The sequence below is a fragment of the Monodelphis domestica genome, chromosome 1, assembly GCF_027887165.1.
Source record: "Monodelphis domestica isolate mMonDom1 chromosome 1, mMonDom1.pri, whole genome shotgun sequence".
In the NCBI taxonomy this organism is placed as follows: Eukaryota; Metazoa; Chordata; class Mammalia; order Didelphimorphia; family Didelphidae; genus Monodelphis; species Monodelphis domestica.
This window is the reverse complement of record NC_077227.1, coordinates 44409404-44435398: the sequence shown is the minus strand read 5'-3', so window position 1 is coordinate 44435398 and position 25995 is coordinate 44409404. Positions and strand designations below refer to the sequence as shown.

General features: G+C 36.4%; 1 long non-coding RNA gene across 1 annotated transcript in view; it reads left to right on the top strand.

Moving 5' to 3' along the window:
* Positions 1–24342, top strand: part of LOC107650807 (uncharacterized) — a 31919-nt gene extending 7577 nt beyond the window's left edge. Inside the window, exons 2-3 of the long non-coding RNA XR_001626916.2 lie at positions 21472–21584; positions 24116–24342. This is a non-coding gene — a long non-coding RNA (uncharacterized LOC107650807). The remainder of the gene's footprint in view (positions 1–21471; positions 21585–24115) is intronic.
* The last annotated feature ends 1653 nt before the right edge of the window (positions 24343–25995 follow it).

Below are 25995 nucleotides of genomic sequence, written 5' to 3'. Positions count from 1 at the left end.
TCACCTCCCCTAAATTTCACATATACCAATCACAGCAGACACTCCTCTCCAGGACTGCCTACTCTTTAGTTCATACCTTCTTTGGATAGATTATACCTTTTTTGGTTACTTACCTTTTTTTGGTTATTTCACCTTTTGTAGTTAACACCTTTTTGTAGTTTAAATGGGTAGATATATTTTAAATACTGAGTTACTAGTTTTGGGGGATTAAAATCTAAAAATAAATTGTGGATTATAATTCAATCTTCCCAATAAAGGAAGAGCTAAGTACCTTCATTGTTACAATCAGGAAATAACTAAATCCAATCTTCACAAAAGGAACTTCATATATAATTGTGGTATTATTATAAGCCAGTATTATAACATTTTTATTTTTGAGCCCAGCTAATGATTATAGATTCCATAGACACTTGAACATGTCTCCCTTAGCAGGTACCTCTCATATACCTCTCAATATCCCCCATTTGAGTCTATCTTTCATTCACATGTTTTGACTATCCCCATTTTCCATTTCATTTAAGATTACCATTTATATCCTTATTTTAATCTGCCCTTCCCAATGATGTAACCTGTGTCAGCATCTTTGGTAGCCTCAACAGCCCATTAAGCAGAGGATTATATCAGGGCCATTCTGCTGCTCTCGAGGATAATTGGGAACAGATTCAGAAATTGAACATATATTAATGTTATGAAAGTGGTTGAAAAATGACACAGCCCAGCTTTTGGGGGGAGTTGGATGGGGTAAAGGGTAATATGAACTGCCAGGCACTTTCTTCATGAAGAGTGAGTCCTGAGCTTTTCAAGAATTCCATTTGGATAATGGTAATTGAATTGAAAGGTTAAAGGTAAGACTATTTATGCACATGTGGACTTCTTTAAGTCTGAGAATTATTGTTGAAACATCCTGAAGCTTTCTCATGAGAGTCTATGTAGCCAGATTTTCCTCATCCCTATTGCAACCAGGATGCATGTTATGGCCTGCTTTCCTGCTGAAATATAATAGTGAATAAGACTGAGCAAAGTTCTTCAAAAGATGTGGCCAAATGACTCTGAGAGCCTCAATTTCCCAATCAGAGAAGTTCCAGTGTTGATCAGGGATGCTAACCCATTCTTCAGAAGCATACTTTTGGACATAGTGTTGCCTACTAGAATTAAAGTTGAACCTACCCAGAGCCTTGTCCAAATGTACTATTGTCACATGCCTTTCTGACATCTTTTCTGAGATTCTACCTTAAGCTTTCTTACCTTTTCACCCTTGGAGTAACCAAAGATGAGGTTAGATATTCTGCTTCATCAGTACACTTTACCAATTCCACCCCAATCCTGCCATGTTTTGGAACTATGAACTATAATTAAATCACCTCAAATTGTCCCTACATGTAAGGTGTCAGTCCACTCTAATGCCCAACTCTCAGGGCACTGTAAATTTCTGAGTCAAGCAGCTCCTTCCTGGTGATCACTCCTTCATTCCTTTTTTTTTTTGGGGGGGGGGATGTTGTTTCTCTCATTAGGCAGTAAGTTGTTAGGAAAAGGGACTATCTTGGCTTTTTTGCATTTACATCCTAGTATTTAACACAATGTTCTGCATATGAAAAATGTTCATTCATTCATTTTTTCATTTACTTATATATTCATTCGTATACTCTGTTACAGAAGGCTTGCAACTTGGACCAAATATCTCTACGTATGGATACACAGATGGTGGAAATTTTGGCCTTTTAGTATATTATTCTACAGTTCTACATTGTGTCACTCTCAGTTTCTGTTCCCTTTTTCCTCCCACCTTGCCTGGTCCTGAAATCAGATTATTCTTTTTCTTACAACAGCTCTGGTTCTCATTACCCCAAGACTCCTTGAAGTTCTGGCCATGCTACTCCGCTTCTCAATAAGCTCCCAAAGCTTCCTATTCATTGCTTCTAAGTTAAAATACAAATTCATCTGTTTGGCATGTAAAGTCCTTTGGAATACAGCTCCTACTTTTCTAGACCACTATCCTTCATGCAATCTACATTGCAGTCATACCAGGCTACATGCTATTCTCCCATTGATGACATTCTGTGTCCTGTTTCCATGCCTATGTACAGTTTGTCCCTCAAGTCTAAAATACATTTATCTGCCCTTGTAGATGTTAATTGATTGATAGATTATTTGATAGAATCCCTTCTCTCCTTAAAGACTTATCTCACCATTTCCTACTTAAGATTTATCCTGATTTTCCCAGTTTCTGGTGTGCTCATCCTGGAAGTTACTCTGTTTTTATTTTCCTATGTAAGTGATGCTTCCCCCTCATAGAATGGAAACTCCTAGAGGACAGGGATTGTTTCTTTTGAGTCTATGTAGCCTAATATTAAGGATAGTGCCTAGAACATAGGAAATGTTTAATAAATATTTTTGCATGAATGAACTGATCCACAAAAGGATTAAAAAGAGAAGATGAAGTTTCATTAAGCCTATTTAGACTACTTTTAGAACCTGGGAACATGGACCACTGCTTTTCTTTTTCTTTTGAATTTGCTCTACAAAATAGTTGACAAGACTAGTGACTAAAAGTAATAATGAGCCTTCCCAGAGCACCCAAGGTTCCCAGTGAATGGTAGGGACACAAAGCGAGTTTGGCACTATTTCTGATGATGCAGAAGAACCACTCATGTTTATATATAACCCACATGCCTCAGTTCAAGCAATACAATACTACTTTTTTTCTTTTGTTGACTTGAGGAACTTATAAACATCAATACATTCCTTACTTGTTGTACATATCCAAATTCTACATTTGATATTTATCCATTCATAATTAGAATTATCTATTATTGCCCTGAAAATCTTCAGTCCTTTGGCTTACAGACAAGATAACAATGCAAAATATAAATAAATGACACATAACACATAGCTCTCGATATCATGCTAATCTACAACATGGTTTTTATCCTCAGTTCTTAAGGCCAGATTCTGTTTTCAGTCAAGATGATGAATGCAGGATGTAGTTATCTGTGGGTTTTTATCCAATGTGTTTAATATTTTTATTAGTTTCAGAATGCCAGAAATAAATAGATAAACATATGTCTGTAAATATGTACTTAGAACAGACATAGTTGGGCTATCTCTATAAAAATGAGTTTTGGCAAGCCTTCTATGACCATTTAGCATTTATAAGGATGGAGGTATCTCATGATCATTAAATCAAATTGCTCAATTCTTTATTTCTCTTCCTGCAAAACAATATATCTTGAGTAGCTGAGACAAGGGAATTTTCCTCTCTCTTCTTTGAGAGCCTGCTCCATTCATCTCACAATAGAAAATTATTATTATTAAATGGAATAATCTTGAGGCCCAGTGAGAAGAGCACCTCCTTTAGAATCAAAGATTGATTTCAAATCTCTGCTCTACCATTTGTTGTTTACAACATCTCAAACTCTTCAGATGTGTGTATTTAAAAATCAAGATATCATATCCATGTCCTTAGTCTTTTAACTTTGAACTCTTCCCTTTTGTCTGAGACTCCTCAAGAGTTGTTAAGAGTTACTCAGTGATAGTAGCTGTTATTACACCTTTTATACACCTATTACATCTTTTATATATTTAAATAATTTAATAAATTAATAATATTAATAATTAATTAATTATTTTGACCTTATTTTAGTATGTGGTGTGAGATGTTGGTCTATATCTATTATCTTCTAAATGGCTTTCTAGTTTTCCAATCAACTTTTGGCAAGTGGTGAATCCTTAACACAAAAGTTTGGATCTTTGGTTTATCAAATACTAGATTACTATTTTACTTTAATCATTTATTACTCTATATTTCATTCTTATCTATTACTCTGATCCACCACTCTATTTCTTAGCCAATGCTATATTGTTTAGGTGATTATTGCTTCATAATATAGTTTATAGTCTCACTGCTAAGTTGCCTTCCTTTACATATAAGATAAGATAGATAGATAGATAGATAGATAGATAGATAGATAGATAGATAGATAGATATTCAGTTAAGTACTCTTTGGCCATATACCACAAGTTATGGCATATTGTCTCCTTGTTGTGAGTCTCTTTAATGAAATTATTGATTATTTATATAATTTGTTCTTTGACCCACTCATTCTGTGGGATTATTTAGTTTTAATTAATTTTTAATCTATGTTCCCATAGCCCTTTAACAAATGCAATTTTATTGCATTATGGTCTAAAAAGGTATATTTAATATTTCTGCTTTTCTGCATTTGCTTGTGATGTTTTTATACTAGAAAATAGTATCAATTTTTGAGGAGGTACCAAGTATAGCTGAAGAAAGTTATAAACCTTTCTCCTCCCATTCAATTTTCTCTAGAGATCTATTGTCTCATGTGGAAGAAGCATGAAGAAACAGAGGATTTGCAGGACAAGCCAAGCATACAGACCAAGCTGGGGAACTGAACTGCAAAATCAAGGTGAAGATTCCAAATGGAATGTTCCCAGGAGGAGGCGGTTGAGAGTCTGGCCAGAGGAGAGAAAACTTGGACTTTGGCTCTCTGGGGGTGACTGACCAGGGGAGAAATCTCTTTTCTGGGTTCCTGATCAAAGGAGACTGGCTTTCCTGACTTAGGAGAGAGAGAGGAGAGAGGAGAGAGGAGAGAGCAGAGAGAGAGAGAGAGAGAGAGAGAGAGAGAGACAGACAGACAGACAGACAGACAGACAGACAGACACCTTTGGGGTTTGACAGAGTCCAGACTTGAATTACTCAAGCAGAGATTATCTGACTGAAGAAAGAAGAAAAGAAGAAAAATACTTGTCCTCCATCTCTCTGGCTGACTCTGAGTCACTACTGTGACTAGACTGACATTTCCATAATCTTCATTACCCTTCCTTATAGATTAGAGACACCCTCATCCCTCTCACCTCAGTTCTGCATCCTGTTTCCCAATAAACCCCTTTACTTGAGAAAAGAAGAGTGAAGAATATTTCTTTGAAATCTCATAGTTCCCCTGAATTACTTAGAAGGTGGCTGACTAAGACTGGGGGAGGGGAAAGAGAGGCAAAAGGGTGTGGGTGGAGACTGGGAGGTGAAGGAAGGAGGGTAGGAGTTGATTTATTAGCCATTAGGGATCAATAGGCAGCTCCAGAGTACCCCTTTAGCAATATCTATCTCTCAAGTAGCATCTCTCATCTAGCCCCATTATAACTAGGCAGCCTCAGGTGTCCCCTAGTAGCATCCCTCTAATCAGCCAAAGTACATTTCAGTCATCACAACCAGTAACAGTTCCACACAGATCATCATTTTTATTACACTAACTTTTCTAAGATTCTATTTTTCTCTTAACTCATTACTTTGGAATTTATTTTATGGTTGGATTTATCTAGCTTTGGGGAAGAAAGTTGAGTTCTTCTATTAGAATAATTTTACGGTTTTCATCTTTCTGCAATTCATTTAAGGTTTAAGAATTTGCTATACCACTTGGCACATAAATGTTTAGTATTGATATCATTTCATGGTCTTTGGTGCCTTTTAGAAAGATGTGTATCTTTAGACAGAGGAGGTAAAATATAGTAGAGAGCTAAAATAACTAGATTATAAACCTAGATTGTTGGAATGATTGTGATATCTCCAATAGAGAAGTTAAAAAGAAATTAGGATTTTTTAAAATTTGGATTTACTCCATTTATGAAGGTCAAAATCCCCTTAAATTTTTGCCTCCAAGAACAGTTTTGACTAAAAATGACATGCCTCTATGACCAACCTGATAAAGAATTTTTTTAACTTAGTTGAGCCAGCCAATTGCATCAATTCCATCTAATCAAGCATGTATTTATTAATCCTTTATTATTAAGCCAAGATATCTACTTTATTATTTTATTGCTTTATTATTTTATTTATATAATATTAATATTATTTATTATTATTAATTTGTAATTATTATTAATCCTCTCGATCACTGAGAGACTACCACTAGTAAGCCAAGAAATCTGCTTATGCTGGGTGACAGAAAGGCAAAAATAAAATGTTACTGTATATCCTCAAGTAGTTTATATTCTACTAGATGGATTGGATTACATATATACAAATAAATAATATGAAATATTTTCTCAAAAGTATGAAGCAATTTAGAGGAGGGAGAAAATGAATAATAAAGGGAATCAGAAAGAGTTTCTTATAGAATATGTTACTTGAATTGATCCTTAAAGACAAACAGAGGCTCCTTGATCCTTATACAGCACACATAGAGTTCATTAAGAGCCAATTTGGGCATTTTCCATCTTGGAGATACCTACTGTACATACTGCTCTCATAACTCGCATGAACCCTCGGCATGGCCGTGTCACAGTGAGACTTTGGCATTGACCCCAAATGAAAGACTGAAGGAAAAGTAACCTGGCACCTTAAAATTAATGTCAGAAAATCACAAAAGAAGCTGAGCATAAAATGGGATGCTATTCCCGGGAAGCAGCTGTTTTCACTTATTCCTGGCCTCCCACAAAACTTATCTAAGAATTTATTGTTTGGTTCTGAAAGCAAACACTAGCTTTTAATGTTCTAGAAGCTCTCTGTTTTTCCAAAACAGTAAAAGGAGCGAATTTCAGTGGCTAATTGGAGGGGATTGGAGCATTAGCTTTAGTACACATCAAAAGGCAAGCACTGGGTCAATAAGGTGATTTGAAGAAGACTGCCTTTGAAAGGGAAAACTCATTCAAAAATACTACAAGGTTGTCCTGACAGCACAGGGAAGGAGAGCCAACTGTAGGTACTGCTTGGAGTCTAGAGATCTGGGAAAGCAAAATGAAAATATAACAGGAAAAGCAGGATTTAGCATTAGGCAAAGGGGTGACTTGTATAGATTTTCACTGTTTTCAAGTCAGAAATGGAGTAGGGAATAAGGTCTCCAAGGAAAGAGGTCTCTTATTTCTTGGACAGAGGGTCTATTAAATGATGGGTTACATGGACTTTGTACAGATATTAGAAAATAATGGGCCCAATGCATAGATAGACCATATCCTCTGGATTTTATTTTTCATTTGGTAGTAAAATAGTAGTTTGAATATCAATACTAATTGTTAATATGGACTAAATGGAATTAATGTCTCTCTTTAATATATATTATATATGTGTGTATAATAAATAATAATTTATTTTTGTATGATTAGCATACATATAGGCTTACAAATATAAATGAATTTTATGGTGTGTGTGTGTGTGTATGTGTGTGTGTGTGTGTGTGTATCCACATAAATCATTTAAGATTCCTTGCCCAGCAGATTTGGGCAGGCAAGAAATCAACCAAGTTTTCTCCTACAAGCCAATAAGCACCTGTTGGGAGAGGGTCCAATCTAAATTATTAAGAAAGGAGATGCTTTTGGACAAGAGCCTTGGGTCATGTATTTGGAGGAAAAATACTGTTGAAAGGATAGAAGGAGAGATGAAAAGCAGAAGTTTCCTGCAATTATGAGTTATTGGACAAAGGGCTTCTGGGTTCTTTGGGAAAGAACACATATGTAGCTGATGGGCATGTTTGCAGAACTGTTAAGTAGAATGGACTAGCTTGATCTTGGGGTGACTTCCTGAATTCCTCCTTCCTTGCCTTCAGTTTCTCAACTTTACTGTCAGCTTTACATTCTTTCCTCATCAAGATCATCTGCCTTTGTAGTCTCAGTTGCATTTTATAGATAGTCAGGAATTCTGCACCTTTTGTTTTGTCTCCCCTAAATGTATTCCACTACTTTGTGGCACTTAGAGCTGAGAGGATCCAGGGAGATCATTGAAGTCAATCTCTTTTATAGATGAAGAAGTTGAGGCACAGATAGCTGGTGATTTCAGATAGTCAACAAGCTTTTATTAAGCTAAGACTTAATAAATAAAGACTAGGAATACAAATAAAAACAAGACAATCCCTGCCTTTAAGGAACTTTAATGGGAGAAGACCACCATTTTTAAAAAGTTGGAGGGGATAGAGGGAGGGAAAGATAAGCAACTGATGTGGGGAACTCTAGAGAGAATGGAACCTGGTAAGAAATGAAGAAATTGTTGATCTGGGCTGCTCTCCTTAAAAGGATGTTCTAAGAGGAGCCATTGAATCAGAGGGAAGGGCCACGGAGATGGAGGGTACTTCCAAGGGGTGAATTCCAAGGCTGAAATTGTCTTTGAGGTTAAAGAAGTTATAGGGACATGGTGAAAAGTCAACAATGAGTGCCGCCCCATGAGAAATGAAGGATTTGCCCAGGTCACATAACATGTATGTACCCAAGGCATGATTTGAAACTAAGACTTCCTGACTCCAAGTTCACAGTTCTTTGTGAATTCAAGTTTTGGCTCTTATTAATTGTATGACTCTGAGAAATTCATTTCCCCTTTTTTCTCAGTGAACCTTTTTATGGGTAAAATGAAGAGGTTACTAAAGACAGTCTTTTAAAGTCATATTGTTATGATATTCTCTGATATATTTAAAGGAACTACTTCCTCTTCTGCCTCAAATTCCTTGAGTTTTTGAGGGCTAACTTTTTGTTTTGTTTTGTTTTAATATCCAGGAACTAAGAAAAATTTTTATTCCCAGAAACTTGTAAAATCACAGGGTTAGAATTAACTTCAAAAATCATGTAGTCAAACATGTGTCTAACCAAGAATTCTTCCACAATACACCCCTAAAGAATTCATTCAGCCTTTGCTTGAACACTCTCAGTGAAGATAACTAAGATAACTTAAAGTAGCCCATTCTGTGTGTGGATAGTTTGAATTCTTAAGGAACCTCTGCCACCCATGAAGAGAGAGAGGGAAGGTGACCAAAAAGAAATAGAAAGCTAGTGGATTAGTAATCTCTAGCAGACTTTAGAGTTGGGAAGAAATTCTTCCTTGAATTCCCTTTGGTAGTTGCCATTTTCCTGGATGGCCATCCTCTGTAGCAAGATTTGGCCATCTTGTTTGGCGTTTCGCGGATCTAACAATTTTCTCCAAAAGCTTAAGAACCTCATCATATGTGGTAGGGCAAATTATCTATAAACTAGAAATCAGTCACTGCTATGCTTCTGAATATTGTTGACTCTACACACTTGGGTAGAGTGAAATAGGTCTAGCTTCATCATGTTATCCCATATAGAGAAGACTGTTTCAGAGATCAACAGCTCAGATACATACTCTATTGTAGTCAATGGAATTTGAAGTCTGAAAGCAGATCTATTGTTTATGTTTATGGGTATTTGGGGAATTCTTTTCATGTCTTATATTTGATCAAAATGAAATAATTCGTGCATGGAGAAACAATGTCAGTATGCAACAGGAATTGTGGTCTGTAAATTAATTTACTGGTAAAGAGAATTTGTTTTCCTTCCAAATTTTTAATTTTATTCAAAAAGTATTTCTTGAACAGCTTATGATTGGTTATGTATTACATGCTCTGAGGGATATAAAAAAAGAGAGATGCTTTTGTATGCATTATCATCTCTGTTCTTAAAATAAGTATTCCAAAGTCCATAACGGATAGGTAATTTGCCTTAAGTCATGCAGTTAAAGCAGATTTAATCAGGATTTGAACTCAGGTCCTCTGATCCTATATCCAGCCCTTTTCAGTCATACCATTGCTTCCTAAAATACAATTCCTTCTCATATGTGATTAACAGAAATGTAATGACCCATGGGTTTTCTGTCAAAGGTGAAGAATAGACACCTCTCCAATTTTAATGTAAGTGACTCTTGGTCACTGATCACACAATGGAAAAATAGTTGGATTTAGAGCAGTGAAATGCTGATAAATGTTTAACAACTGGCTCCCTGAAGGAAAAAAAATGCACTCATGCTACACTTTTAATTTATATTAACATTTTCTCCATCATTTTCTTAAGCCTAGAAAATCAACAAAACAATAAATCAAACCCTAATTTGTAATGGTTACCAATTTTCAAAGTATAAATACTCACACTGAAAATCTAATCTGCTCTTGTGAACCAACTTGAGCTAGTTTTGTGGCCAGATGATCTTTTTATATCCCTCTCTTATCTCAAGAAAGTTACTTTTTATCTTTGGAGCTATTTTCTCATTTAGGACATCATGATCTTGTGAAAACTGAATGACTACTTGTTGGGAATGTTGTAGGGGGGATTCTTGCTTAAAACTGGATGGCCTCTGAGGTCCCTTCTAATTCTGAGATTCACTTAATCCATAAGAATCATTCAATTTCTCCTGAAACATCCAAGCCAGGAAGTACCTGACCAGTCATGTAGCTCAACCCCTACCTGAACAAGAATCTCCTCTATAATAGTTCAGGCAAGTGATTATCTAGCATCCACTTGGAGAGCTGCAATACTAAGGAAGCCACTGCATGCTAAGGGAAGCCTAAGAAAATTGTTAGGAAGTTTTCTTTAATTGAACCAAAATCTTCCTCCCTGTTGGTTCTACTTCTGAGTTCTGGGATCATCCTTCATTGGACAAATTCAATTAAAATTGAAATATTTGAAGTCAAAAATCATGTCCTAATCACATTTCTTCTTCACAGGATATAAGGCAGCCTATGATGTTGTTCAGACCTGTCCAACTCTTCAGGATCCCATTTTAGGGTTTTCTTGACAAAGATATTAGTCATTTCCCATTTCCTTATCGAGATCAATCTATAAATGAAGAAACTGAGGCAAATAGAGTCAAATCGCTTGCCCAGGGTTCCACAGCTAGTAAGTATCTGAAGCTAGATTTCAACTTAGTTTTTCCTGATTCCAGGTCCAGTGCTCCATCTAGCTGCCCAAAGGAGTCTATAGTAGCACACACAGGGCTCTCATAATATGAATATTTTGAGGTATAGAAGGAGCTTGGAGAGTTTCTGGAAACTGGTCATGGAATGCACTCTAACTCTATTAGCAATGCAAGAGAATGTAGTTGATGGCATGCAAACCACCACAACTCTAAATAAGGAAAGTGAGAGCCACAGGACCATTCTATGAGCCTTAGAGTCCAAGATCTGGATCTTCCACTTCTTTCTCATCCAGAGTGTTTAACCTGATGTCCTCCTCACTGATTAGCTTTGACTGATGCCATCTACAATTCATAGCCAGGATTATAGGAAGAAATGGTTAACCTTAGTAGCCCAGAATATAGATCCCAGAAAAAGAGTTTCCCAAACTCCAGCAAAAATGTCTTGTCTTGTCTCCTACCTGCTGGTGTCTCCCTGCAATAACTATTCCCTTGGTATCATGCTTCTCTCTACCAGCTGAGTTACTTGGGTTTTGAGTAGAAACAGAAGGTCCCAATTAGATTTCCTCATATAAAAGCCTTTAATGTAAAATAAAGTTGAGGTTTGATTTCTAAGCTTGATAAAATTCAGCTACAGTTTGATGACTCAGTAATTTTATGACTGCATATATCTACATACATAGACCCCATCAGGAATGAGGTCTCTTTATTTGCCCCAGGCTTACTGGGAAACATACTAGACATAGTGATCAATATTCCTATCTGCCACAGTTGAGGCCAGAATTCAATTCCCTGAAGAAGAGGCAGGATTTCATGTTTTAGACAGTGTGGTATAATGGAAGGAGGCATCAGACACACATTTGAATCCTGACTCTACATACTTCCTTGAAAAAGTAACTCAATTTTAGTTAGAAGGACATGGGGGCATCCTCATATAACCCATTCTAAACCAACATTCTCCTCCACTTGAATATTGAAAATGTGAGAGAAACCTTACATCCTGAGAAGTTATATTATATTTTTGAATATATTTATGATCCAGTTACATTACGTTGAAATCTACTCCCTAGCACCGTAGCAGATTGTTCCTGGTTCTCCCTTCTTGGGTCAAGAAGAATGAACCTAATTACCCTTCTTTAGGTCAGTTCCCCAAATGAAGAGGCAAAGGTGGAAAGAACATAGAGTTTAAAGATAAAATACTGGTTTAGATCTCAACCATGTCCCTGAGTGACACAGAAGCAAGTCATTTTAGCCTCTCTGAATTCTAGATTCCTTATGTAGAGCCAGAGGACTTCTAAGGTCCCTTCCAATTGTGAATCCATGACACTATGAAATATTTTAAAACCATTATCCTGTCTCTTCATTTTTTCAGGCTTAATATTCCCTATTCCTTTCAATGATCCTCCTACGCCAGTGATGGCAAAACTATGGGACGTGTACCAAAAAGGGCACACAGAACTCTCTCTGTGGGCACAACTGCAGTTGCCCTCCAGAGTTTGTTATTAGAAAACCAGAGGGACTCAGAGTGGAATTGTTCCCCTCTCCTTCTCCATGTGCCTGAGGATATTCCTCACTTCACCAACCCCTCTGCCCAGAAGCCCAATGGGAGCGATTCCTTCCCCCTGTCTGGGGTAAGGTGTTTGGGGGTTTGGGGAATGGCAATTGGTCTCTGGGAGGGTTTGGCACAGCACTCAGTCTGGGGGGATGGGGTGAGGCCAGGTCCAGCACTATGTCTCTAAAAGGTTTGCCATCACTGTCCTAGGCCATTGTCTCCAGTTAATTCATTTTTCCTGGTTACTCTCCTGCAGGGCTCCCTCCAATTTTTTAATACAGTTCCTAGAGTTTAGTGGCTAGAATTGAGCTCAAAATATCATCTAGCTAGAGCAAAGGACAGTAAGACCATCTGATCCTTTTCTCCAAATATCATACCTCATTTACTGAATTTTTAACACTGTATTAATATGGGAAGAAATGCTGTCAGGTTGCACTATTTATGCATATTAAGGCTACATTCTACTAACCTCATCCCTCCATATTTTATTATTTTTGGATAGTCATGGATAGACTTGGTTATATTTCTTTTATATTTGGGATATCCATGGTGACCAAATAATTAACCTAGTTTAGGTCACAACACTAAATTATCCTTTTCAGCAGTCTGGTGAAATCTACCACTTCTCAGAATCATATTTTTAAATGCATGAAATAAAATGCATAGTGATACAAAGGAAATCAATACAAGTAATGAAATATTTTTTAAGTACCAATCTTTGCCATTTGATTTCATGGTCCCTTCAAATCTATCCAAAGACGCCTTGAAATTCAAGGAACCCAGGATAAGAAGAACTAGCATACTATCTTAGTAAATCTGCAGTCTTTAAAAATAATCTAAGTCTGAATGACTAATTTACATATATGTCTGTGTAGAGGTGTTTGTGTGTGTGATGCATGTGAATGTGTGTATATGCATACACACACATGCACATATTTGCTTTCAATTTTGTTATTTCTTTAATTTTAAGAATTCCTATTTTGGTCTTCAAATGAATTACTTTAATTTCTTGATTCTTTGCATTTTTCATTTTAGTTGCGTGTTCAATTCATTGATTTATCTTTCTTTAGTTGAAAAAGGCTTAGAAATATAATTTTTACCCTAGAGACTGCTTTGGATACATTCCAAAATTTGGCATGTTATTGCATTTTTGTCATCTTTTATCAATTATCTAATATTTCTATAATTTATTCTTGGACCCATCAATTCTATAGGAATGAGTTATTTACTTTCTGGTGAAGCTTAATCTTTCTTCAGTGGATTTTTATTTAATCCATTTTTCAATGTATTTAGGTGGCTAAGGGATGCATTTAATATTTCTACTTTTCTTCATTTATTTATGAGGGTTTTACATCTTAATAAGTAGTTAATTTTTTAAAGATACTATCTAAAACTAAAATATATATGTACATATATGTCATACATCTGTAGATAGATAGATTTTCCTCAGTTCTTTATATTTATTTCATAACTTTTACTGCTTGCCAAGAAGAGGAGAGTAGTTAGAGGGGAGATTGTAATGCTCTAGGTTTCCAACAATCTGCTTCATTTCATCAATGACATAATTTCAATTAAAAATTAATTCATTTCTTCTAGGAATTCTGATTAACTGTGTAACCAAGCTGGGTTTTTCTTTGAGGCTTTGCTTGTAGATATTTTAGTCTTATATCTTTGATATCTTCAATAAAATAGTTTCCTCTCCTGTGAGTGCTTATTTGTTAACTCATTCTTGAAGCCTTGTTATCTCGATTGGGACTTTGCTTTAGAACCAGGGTCTGTATATTTCTGGAGTGCCAGGAAGGTGTTAGTCCTGATTTTTATGCTCTGGGATCCTGCTGCCATTCTTTTCTCAGGTATTAAGTACTGTGTTTGTTTGTTTGTTTTTTGTTTTTACTCAGGGAGGCTTAGGTTAGAGATCTAAAACTTAAAATACCCCATAGCATTTCTCATCTAGAATGGCATTTCATCTTTGCAAATTCCTTAACTGAGTTTGAATCTGGGTAGCACCAATGCAATATTTTCTCTGGTTAGAACTCCAACAAATTGCTGCTAGACCCATCCAATCTTAGCTAGCTGAAAGGCTCTTCAGATTTAGAGTTATAGAACTACTGGCTTCCCACTTTATCTGAGCTCCCTACTCTGATCACTCAACTGCAGGCTATGGACAAATATGTGATTGTGCTCTGGAGGTCAATGTCACACAACAGCTGCTTGCTTCCATCCCTGCTCCTGGTCCTGTTATACAGCTGTAAGTGGGACCCCTGACCTAGCAACAAGTCTCCTCCTCAGTCCATGCTGGTTTAAGACTCAGCTCTGAGGACAGAGTGCCTCAGCCACAAGATGGTTCTTCGTACTTCTTCCTTGGATGATACCCAATACCTGTTGGATCCTGCTACTCAAGCTCAGGTTCAAGTTAATTGCCCATGCTAGAAGGCTCTCCATGGGGCCTTCTTGGATAGACCCTTCTCCAGTTCTTCTGGGCATCTGCTCTACTATCCTGAACATGACTGAAAAATTATTCCCAGTCGACTTTCCATGAAGATCCTGGTCACCACTCAGTCTAGGACCCTTTCTAGATCTTCATTGGAGTAGTCATGGGAGAGCAAGGCTATACTGCTTCTCTCTACTCTATTTTCCCTGCCTCCTTATGGTATCATGTCCTTACAATGAACTCGATGCCCTCTAGCATCCTGGTTGCCCTCAGCTGGATGCTCCTAAGATTGCCAAAACCTTTTTGGTGCAATGTAAACCCTTCAAGGGGGTGGACTGTTTCATTTTCGTCACTGTATCCATAACAACTAGCACAGAACCTGGAAGATAAAAAGCATTTAATAAATGTTTGTTGCTTTTTTAGCTTGATTCCTACATGGTGAAACCAAGAATTAAAGCATGTTACAAATATGGGCTAACCAAGCTGGAGTACAGCAGGACCATCACGTCCTTATTCCCACAAGTTATCCTTCTCTTAACATAATTCAGGATTATTTTAATTTTTTTTAATTCAGCACAAAATTGATGAAAAGGTTTCGGAAGCTGAAGTCTACAGAATTAGACTAAAATTACGAGCAGTTGATAGAAGTCTAAGTTCTTGGACACAGAACATGGCATTGGTGGTATGGCTGCCTTGTGATTCAATGGATGTTCTTTATGTGCCCTTGGGGTTTGTAACAAGTTGGCTGAGAGAAGCGGTTTGACTCCCATGTTTATAAAAAGTCTAGCAAGAGAAGGCATCAGGGATACATCATGCCTTCTGAGTCTGCAATGTTAACTGCACACAGGATAATAGAGTCACTGTGAAGCCTTTAAAAAGCTTGATCTCGTCTTTCAACAGAATTGTAAAGAAAGTGGGTAAAAAGAGCATGTTCAGTCTGAGGTTCTTTCATCTTCTACATTGAAGAAATATAAATTTAGTAGCAAAAAAAAGAATATGTGGTGATGTGCTGGTGAATGGTTAATAACCGGTGGTTTGGATAAAATCTCTCTCTCTCTCTCTCTCTCTCTCTCTCTCTCTCTCTCTCTCTCTCTCTCTCTCTCTCTCTCTCTCTCTGTTTCTCTGTTTCTCTCTCTCTCTCTCTGTCTGTCTGTCTGTCTGCCTCTCAATTTTACTTATATAATTAATGACATGAATGATTTCTTTGCTGAACTGGACAATAGTTTTAAAATACTGAAAGAATAAGTGCACAATTTTTGTGCTATTCAGAATGTAATGACATTTACAGTTTAATCTACACTACTGACAATGTCTTCATTACTTTCTTAAGTCTAGACAATCAAAAAAACTATGACGCATGTTTTGTAGCATTTCTCAATTTCTATGATATAAATATTCCCAGCATAGCTGATTTTAAGCTACCAAAGCAATGCCACTAAACTTAGAGTGGGGGAATAGCACACCATTGTATAGTATTTCTACTATCCAGGTATAATGTATGTAAATAAGATTAAGAGCAAAGATAATAGTAAAATGCAATAAATTAATTAGGAAGTGATGAATTTGGAGTATAGATTTTCCTTATTTTTAAAATAATACATTTAATTATGTTTATATGATTTAATTTTTAATAATGGCTCTTTAGCTAATATCTCACAAAATTCATGAAAATTAAACAATCAGCTCAAGGAAGACAGAAGAGCTGCCAGGAATTCATGATGAAATCAATGAGAAAACCTAATTAAAATAATTATACAAACTGCTGTTTTTCCTTATTATTCTTCTCTTATTAGCCTAACATGGGTTTTCTTCATTGAATTCCAAACTGATACCACAGTCTTAGAGGGCACAGAATACAGGTCTAAGCATCTTAAGCCCTGGACTAATCGTTTAACTTCTCTGATTCTCAGTTTCCTTCTTCATAACATGCAAATAAAGATCCTTGCTCTCCCTGCCTCAAAGGGATGTTTTGAACATCGTACAAGATATTATCTGTGACAGTACAGAAACAAATTTTGTGTTAAGTATCTGTAAGCTATTATTGCTTGAATATGATTCTTTGAATGCAGTTCTCATCTTCTCCTCTCCTCTCCTCTTCTCTCCTCTCCTCTTCTCCTTTTTCATTTTTTAACTTTGGACTTCCAGTGCCAAGCACAGTAAGGTGATTGTCCGTACTACAACACTCTGTTGGATAAGCAAACCCACTGAATTAGTCCATCAGTCCCACCATTTTAGATAGGCCATACAAGTGGTTTGGGAAACTGAGCAGGGCTATCAAGGATTATAAATTGTTCCCTTACAAAAACACACAAATGGATTTTAACCCCAATATCCCCCTTCTATTATGATTATTATTGTTGTCTCTTTATATTGTTCAATGTTTCTAGTCCACAATAAGTCATCAAAACAATATGTTCATCAAGGTGGTGCTACTTTATCATGTTGGGAGGAATCCTATAATGCAAGTACCATATCAGTAGATAAATTATTGGTATCCAGTTTGCCTTAGATTGTCACATCTAACTGCTCTCGTTCCATTTGTTTTCTTTCTTAATTCCAGTTTCTACTAAGCAACCTTTGCTATTACAGAAGGACATTCTTTTTGGATTCTCTAACTATAATTAAAACCAGTGAAGGGATGTAGGTGCAAAGAAATTACAGAGTTCAACTCTGTGTATATGTTTTTGTCTTTTTCAATAATATTATTATTTGTCCATATTTTTGTCCACTGTAAAATCAGAAACTTCAAAGAATACAATAATTATATACACAGTTCTATCATTTATAGCCTAATATAGACTTATCAACCAGAAATGTGCTATTAATTACCATTCAAGAACAGAATGTTATGTTAGTTTATCAATTTAATCAACTTTGTTTTATAGATGTAAAATATGTACATAATAGTCATTGTACGCATAAATATGAATACTTGCAAAAATATATGCCATTAATTGAGCATTTCTTAGTCATTTCAATTCTATTTGAACATTAGCTAGCAATATGGCAATTCAATCTCATTATCTATTGTCACAGTATTTCTGAATTGATTGTTTTAAAAAGAATTGCTTTTTATTTATAAAGTTGAAATTCAATATACAAATCTATTTTGTTATGGTAAAATATATATCTAAATATTTCAATTACTTTTATTACAAAAGGTTGAATATTGAATATTCTATTTACTTTGCAAAATTAAAATTTACTTAAAATTTTATTCCTATTTCCTCTTACATTGTAAATAAATAAGTTCCCATGTCAATATCACATTTTAAAATTTTAATATTTAAGTGAAAAGTAAAAAAAAATCATTTGCAATTTGGAAGTAGTTCACTCTTAAGAAGTATATTTCACTACACAAATGTTGCATTTTGTGAAAAGTTATAATTTATGAAGTTGAATTTTGCATTTACTTCAATGCAAATTATGTGATATTTTAACAATGTGGCATTAAATGTATTTTTGATTTTTGTTTATTCCTTAATGTTATATGTTCTTTAAGAACTTTTTTCTCTATTCTGTGCCTTATTTTTATACCAGGCAGTGTTTACTTGTGGTTTACTTTTGCATATAAATACAAATCCTTGGAATTTATTGTTAGCCTGCTTTCCTGTCTTTCCCTCTCCTTTCTCCCTCTTCCTTTCTCTCTCTCTCCCCCTCTTCCTGCACCCCCTTTATTCCTCCTTATTCACCCTTGCTAGTTGCCTCCCCCTCCAACTCATCATTTTTACCTAGGACCCATCTAGCTTTTGGTGGCCCTGGCTATAATCTCCAAATTCACGTCACAGATGCTTTTCTACGCAACTTCCCACAGATTGAGCTGATTCTCATTTCCGGTTCTCATAATCTCACTTAAATGAACTTTCCCCAGTTTTAGCTTTTGGTTGATTCAATTCCTTCCTCCCTGAATTTTAAATCATCTCTGCCCTTGATTCGAAGATTTCATATCTAAACAGCCAAGTTATCCCTTTATCCAGACCCAAACCCATATGTTTCACTATTGGTATATTTCCCTTCCATTCATCTTTATGGTGCCCACTTACCCTACATGAATTTCCTCTTTCAGACAACCCACATATGTATAAAATAATGAATCTAAGGTCCAAAATGGGGACAGCCATTTTCCCACAACCAAAAATGTAATTTCTAAGACATCCAAATTTCACAAACATACAAAAAGGAAGTCTATATTTTCATCCATTTTTTAAAGGGGACAACTTTTTGTCACAACATGAGTCCTAATTTTTGGTTTTGAAAATATGGTCAGTGTGACTGGATTTCCTTTATAAATGCAGAACACTCATGGATCCATCTATGTCTTCTCCATCTCTACCCCATAGCATGTAGACATGTAGTAGGCATCTAATAAATACTGCATTAAATTAAAAACCAGACTAGAGAAGAAATGTCAAGCTATAATTCATACCTATAATCTTTCCATAATCTTAGATTTTCACTTAGAGTTGAAATCAGCATGAGTCAGGGTTCCCTCAGAGGATCCTCAGGAGAAAAACAACTTCATTTCTATAAGGGAGACACTAGATAAGAACAAATACCAGCACACAGAAGACACACAGAAGCATATATCACACATGTTCTGAAGCAACAATCACAACCCCCCCAGTTAACCTGATGAGTAAGTCCCCAGAGCTCAGAAACAATATCTTTTTGGTATTCTAGAGGTAGCTCTGAGGTATTTGGGGAATATTCATCAATGCTATTGGTTGGATCCCCCATTTCAAAGTATATTCCCCAATATCAATCACTAAAGATTAGTCCCCAGTTTAAATTAATCAATTAACTTATTAATAGGCTATTTACTAAAAAGGTATAATAATAGCAGAATTAGAAGCCATTCCCCTTGTTTTTCCCTCAAGTATATACAGATTCCAAAAGAAAGTGGGTTCAGCTTTACAGTGTGCATATGGCAAAGGGATAACTCACAGTGTTTGGTTGCTAGAAGTCCTTTCCATCTATTCCTGGAGAGTTCAAAAAGTTCCCCTTTGGCTCAATACTTTCCTTTGATGGGCCTATATCCAGGCCATTCTTGACTGCCAATGCAGATATTGCCATCAACTGATCTGAGGGAAGTGCCAGGATATGGACAAGAAGATGGGAAGTCCAAAATCCTCCCAATGCTTCTCAGCTTCACAAAGTGTTCTTCTTGCCAAATTGGGAAGGGGAGGATATTCAGGTTGGAGCCAAAGCCAGGACCTCTCCTCCCTGGCTCTCCTTGAAGCATTTTCTCCTAAAGGGTTTTACTAGAATGTCATAACTTGTTACAATCTCTGGAATGACTTTTCATATCTTAACTAACTTGTTATTTTATAGACAATGGTTAGGGCAAGACTAGGTTTCCTTAGCCAATTCAAATGTTATTCTTATGCAACATTACCCCAGCTCCAGTGAATTTTTAAACTTGGGGATAAAGCCTCTGATTAATTAATTGATTGAAGCTAAAATTCATAATTAAGGTTGATTGAGGCTTATTCTCATCTCATTAGTATAACAGGGAATATTATAATTTACTTTAAGTAGAATTGGATGATGATTAATTTACTCAATTAAGCCTTGGTTGATTTACTCAATTAACCCACCATTCTTAAACATATATCCATATGTACATACATCTGCCATCTATTTTCTCATCCTAAACACAAGACAATAGAAATCCCACTCAAATCCACTTCATTCCATTTTCTCATTGCCCCAGGCCACTGGGTAGCTGGTCCTTGGATAAGTACATCACTTGGGGATGCTCCTTTGACTATTATTCGGGAAACCTGGACACAATGTTTACATTCCAGACCACCCTTTCCCCTTCCTATGTAGAAGCAACTATGAAGCTCAGTGGACCTAGCACTGAGCTTGGAGTTAAGAAAAACTTAAGTTCAAATTCAGCCTCAGGCACTTAATAGCAGTGAGACTTGGGCAAGTTACTTAACCTCTGTTTGTCTCAGTTTCTACTTAATAATAATAAAGGATAATAATAGCACCTACATCACTAAGTTGTTATGAGTATCAAATGAAATAACATTGTGAAGAACTTGTGCTGTCTAAATGTTAGCTCTGATTATTATTATCACCATATGGCTTCTAAAGTGAAGATCAGGGAAGGTCGCCTGAGAGATAAAAGAAAAATAAAATAAAGTAAATGGGAACATAGATACATAAAAGATACCCTGCTTATTTCTTTTACAAAACAATAAGATTTAACTTCCCTGGAACTCAGTTTCCTCATCTGTAAAACAAAAGAGAGAGACAGAGAGAGAGAGAGAGAGAGAGAAAGAGAGAGAGAAGGAGAAAGAGAGAGAGAATTTGACTCTGAGATTCCCTCTAGATTTTATGATGTTTTCTTTTATTTGTTTATAAAATGTTCTGCTGCAATTTCTGTACCTTTCCGGGGGGGAAAGCTACCATGTCAATGATAACATATCAGTGGGATCTCATTCCAATGCACTTATTTTCTGTGAGTCTCTGGGAATTGGTATAAATAGCATGTGAATTCCATTAACTGGAGAGGTGTTACAAATCCCAGTGAGTACAAAACTACAATATAAAAAGATCCTGAGATGTTAGTACTATTGGTAAAAGATAAAATGAGCTGTTACTTGGAATTAGGACAATTCAGCAAAGGGAAACTGATCTGAAACAAATGTGAGAAGAACATGAAAAATAGGGAGGAGGTCAGATTTAGAATAAATCTCTCATGAAACGTGGCAGTGAAAGAGCTCTTCTTTAGAATGAGAATGTTATTGATGTTTGTGTTTAATATGTATTGTGTTCCCACAATGAGATGGATGATCATTGGTACAAGAGCACCATATGCTCCCTGTTCTCTTTATGTAGTCTCAGGCCCTCAATCCCAGGACAATGTCTCCACCACTAGAAGAATGACCTATGATGCAGATGGCAAAATGAGGAGAGATGGAGAATGGAATCAGAGAATCTTCAAGTTACAAGTGAGTCCATTCAGCAGTTTCTCAGATTTATTAGCCATGTGATCCTGGGCAAGTCATTTAATCACAGGTTCCTCTAATCCTCACAAAAACCCTAGAAGGTAGATGTTATTATCCCCATTTAAACTTTGTCTCCATTTCTTCATTTGTAAATAAAGGAAAATAATAGCACTTACCTCCCAGAGTTGTTGTGAGGCTCAAAACAGGGAATATTTATAAAAGCTTTTGAAAATCTTAAAGCATTATATATAAACACTAGCTATCATCCTCATTATTTTTATTACTGAATAGCAGATACATTCAGGGAAGCTCTTCATCACATCACATCAATAACCAATCATCATGGAAGTCTAGTTGGAATCTGTCATCCCATCAGTGTAGATGGATTCCAGCAAAGAAACTCCCTTCATCACTGCAGATCACCAATTGTTCACAAAAATAATATTTTATTAAAATTAATAAAATTAGTCATAATAATATAAAGTACTCATACTGCTTTAAGGTTTGCAGATCATTTCATGTTATCTCATTTAATTCTCACAAAAATCTTGTGACATAAATCCAATTATCTCCATTTTACAGATACAGAAAGTGAAGCTCAAAGAATTTAAATGACTTACCCAGTATTATAAAATTAATAATTATCTGAGGTATGACTTGAATTCAGGTTTTTCCTTACTTTGAGATCTTCTGTGCCATTCTGCTTCCCCATGGAAGCCTTGGGGAACTCATATTGGTTTTCTGATTGTTAGCATGGCTTTGGAGAAACAAGGGATAAGCAAAGGGAATAGTAAGAGCACATTACTTTAACTTGATGAAACTTTGCTCAAATTTAAAGAGGGCCAAAAGAATAGCTCTTAAAAAAAAAAGGTCAGTCAGTTTATGGGAAAAGAGCTGGCAAAGGGTAGTAAAACTATCCCTTTGACCCAGAAATACCATCACTTGGTCTGTATCCCAAAGAGTTCAGAAATAAGGGAAAAGGACTCACCTGTACAGAAGTATTTTTAACAGCTCTTCTTTTGTAATGGCAAAAAATTGGAAACTGAGGAGTTGAAAATCATTTGAGGAGTGACTGAACAAGCTGTGGTATATAGCTATAATGGAATATTATTGTGCCATAATAAATGATGAACAGGATGATTTTAGAAAAACTTGGAAAGATTCATATGAACTGATGCAAAGTGAAATGAGCAGAACCAGGAGAAAAATGTATATGGTAACAGAAATATTATACAGTGATCATCTGTGAAGGACTAAACTATCAGCAAAGGTTCCCAAAATGTCCACAAGGGACCCATGATGAAAAATGCTATCCACAGCAAGGAAGGAACTATTGGGGGAGTCTGATTACAGATCAAATGATGCCATCTTCCACTTTATTTCCTTCATGAGTGTATTAATATATGTATGAGATGTTTCTTCTGTCAGGGTATGAGCATTATAGAAATATGTATTACATGAAAGCACTGCTAAAATCTATATCATACCACTTACTGCCTAGGGGAAGGGAAAGGAAAGGAAAGGAAGGAAGAAGAAAACATGAATCCTAAGATGTCAGAAAACAATTGCCAAAAAATGTTTCTACGTGTAACTGAAAATTAAATACATTTTTTAATTAGCTTGCAAGATGCAACCCAAAGTGCATTCCTTATTCCTCTCCCTCAAACCTACCATGGCCCTTGATCATATAAGGTTTAGTGCCAACCACTCATTTGCCTGGGTAAAAAAGAAGCAAAATCAGAAGTCTGAATATACCACATAGCTAAAGGAATCATTCATTTAAAAGAAATCTGTGAAAAGGGGGTCCCTGTGGCTAGTAATGGGGATCATGGGAATATTTTGCAAAGGAATAAGAGAAAGAAAGGAATGGGCTCAAGACCAAAAGCCTGCATAATCAGAGGAATTCCATCAGTTTTTTCATCCACAGGATGATGGGATTGAACCAGATTTCCTTTAAAGTTCTTTACAGCTAGCTCTACATTTATGTCTCTACAGAAGCACACAGCAGTAAGACAAATGTTTAGGCTGGAGGGACAATGTATGTCAATCCAAATCTCCTGTAGGGAGAAGAGAGGATGTCTAGATCTTCTATACAGTATGATTCAAGAATTTAGCCTGCTAGCCAGGGAAGGGAGAATTCTAGGAGTTGGCTTGAGATTAACCCCAAGCTGAAGAGGCTAGAGAGAGAAGTCTCTGAGTATCATGCCTCTTGGAAAAAGCAAGCTCCCTGAAGGCAAGAACTTTTTTCCCCCTTTGAATCCCTAGCACTTAGTATAGTCTAAGCTTTAATATGATTATTGATGGAGTGAATATATTCCTTCAGCTTGGCCATTCCTTGACTCTTGTCTAGCCATGAGCAAAAAAACAAGGGAATGCTAGCCTGTGTCTGTAGGGAGATTGCAGTGCCCTATAGCTGGGATTGTCTCCAGAGAGACACCGAGTGCTGTCTGAGAACCCTAATTCCTATAAGCCAGTAACTTCACTTTCTAACCCAAGTAATGAGTACTTTTTCTCTTCATTGACTTCGATTTCAGATCATCAAATAGAGCTTTCAATGATCCATGATCACAGGAGCCAACAAGAAATTATTATAAGTCCTGAAGGACTCGAGGAACGGGATGGATTAACCTATCCTATCAATTGTTCATGCTCTGTGAATATATCAAGTTTTTTGGAAAAGAGGGAGCTTGTGTTAGCAAAGTCCTGACAAGAAGACAAGTACATTACTGATGGAGAAATAAGTAAAAGACTTGCCATGGAATCTCTGGGTAACTTAGCAAAGTACAGTGTTAACTCAGGGAAGGAACCTTTTGTCAGTTCTGCCTCCTGTGCTTTCAGTCATTCCCATTTGGGATGCCATCTTTGCCCTCCAACATCCTGGTCCTTTTACCTGTTCATCCCTTCTTCTTTGAGCTATATAATTTGGCTGCTATCATTGTAGGGCATGTTTTTTCCCCAGAAAGACTCAGGGACCAATCGAAGGACTGGAAACTGGTGACATTAACATATCCTGTGCATAGACATATAGTTCAGAGTTGAAAGTAGGCATGGGACCTTTCGTGAATCTCTGGCAGAGTTCCAGAGATGGATACCTTGCAAAGGGCTGACAGGAGGAGCTCTAAGATGAGGAAGGTAGTTACTTGTAGGACTCTTCATCTATTTTAATATATTAACCATAAACACCTGCTATTACAACCATCAAGATCACAGTGCCTTATACTTAATGGATGCTCAATAAGGGTATGTTGACTGATCTTCCAAAAACAGAGATTTAACCATGTCTTCTTCCCCCTCACTCAAAACTTTTCAGGGAACTCCATTGCCACTAGGATAAAATGCAAAATCCTCAGTCTGGTGTTCAAAACCTTCTGTAATGTGGCTCCCACCCACCTACATCCTTTCTGGTATTATTCATGTTATTCTTCCTCATGCACTCTCTTTTCCATTTTAAGGACTCTACTGGCTTTTCCCCATTAATGTCACATATTTCTTGTCTCTGGTCCTCTGTGAAGTCAGTGCTTAAATCTAGAACTCCTTCTCTCCTCATTTTCACCTCAAGAATACCTAGCTTCCTTCAAAGCCCAGCTCAGGCAAAATCTCCTACAGGAGCCCTGTCCTAATCTCACAGCTAGTGATTAGGTCTTTGCCTCTATTGAAATTACTTTTTTGGTCCTTTATGTATATTTTGTAATTGCTTATTTTGGGACGTGTCTTATACTCCCTCACCTAAGCAGAATGTAAGTTCCTTTGTTGTTGCTTTTTTTTTACCCCCCTAGCACCAACTACAGAGCTTTGCACATAGTTGGTGCTTAATAAATGCTTTTCAAATTGATTTAAACACCATAGTGCTTTTAAAAAATATTCTCATCCCACATAGAGGTGGTTATTAAATCCCCATAATAATTCCATTTTGAGGAAAGCTTTTAATGATAATTAACTCTCACTCCCATGATCTTTGCTAAGTGATGCCAGTCTGCCTGTATTTACAATCCCATTTTTTGTCTTTTTTGTTGCTTTCTGAATTATAATTTTTATTTATCCTTTTCCTGACTTTCTTTTACCAAACAGCTAACAGGATTTTCCTTCATCCTAGCAAAGGTTTCTGCTTTGGAGTTTTGGGGTTGAAAATATGGAAATTTCAACTAAAAAGAACAGCCCAATCAACAATGAGAGTCAGAAATGGGAATTGTTTGGGGACTCCAGTGACATCACTCATGCAAGTGCTAACAGATAGCACACCATCTCAGCTATGATTTATTGTTAATTGCTGTCATATGCCATCAATGCAGACTGAAGAAAAATGTTAAGGGAAGCCAGGGAGCTGACTTCATGAGCTATCGTGGTTATCACTCTTTCAATGTTTTGAAGTCATTGGATAGAATGGAACATCTGTTTCTAGGCATAGTAATGGAAT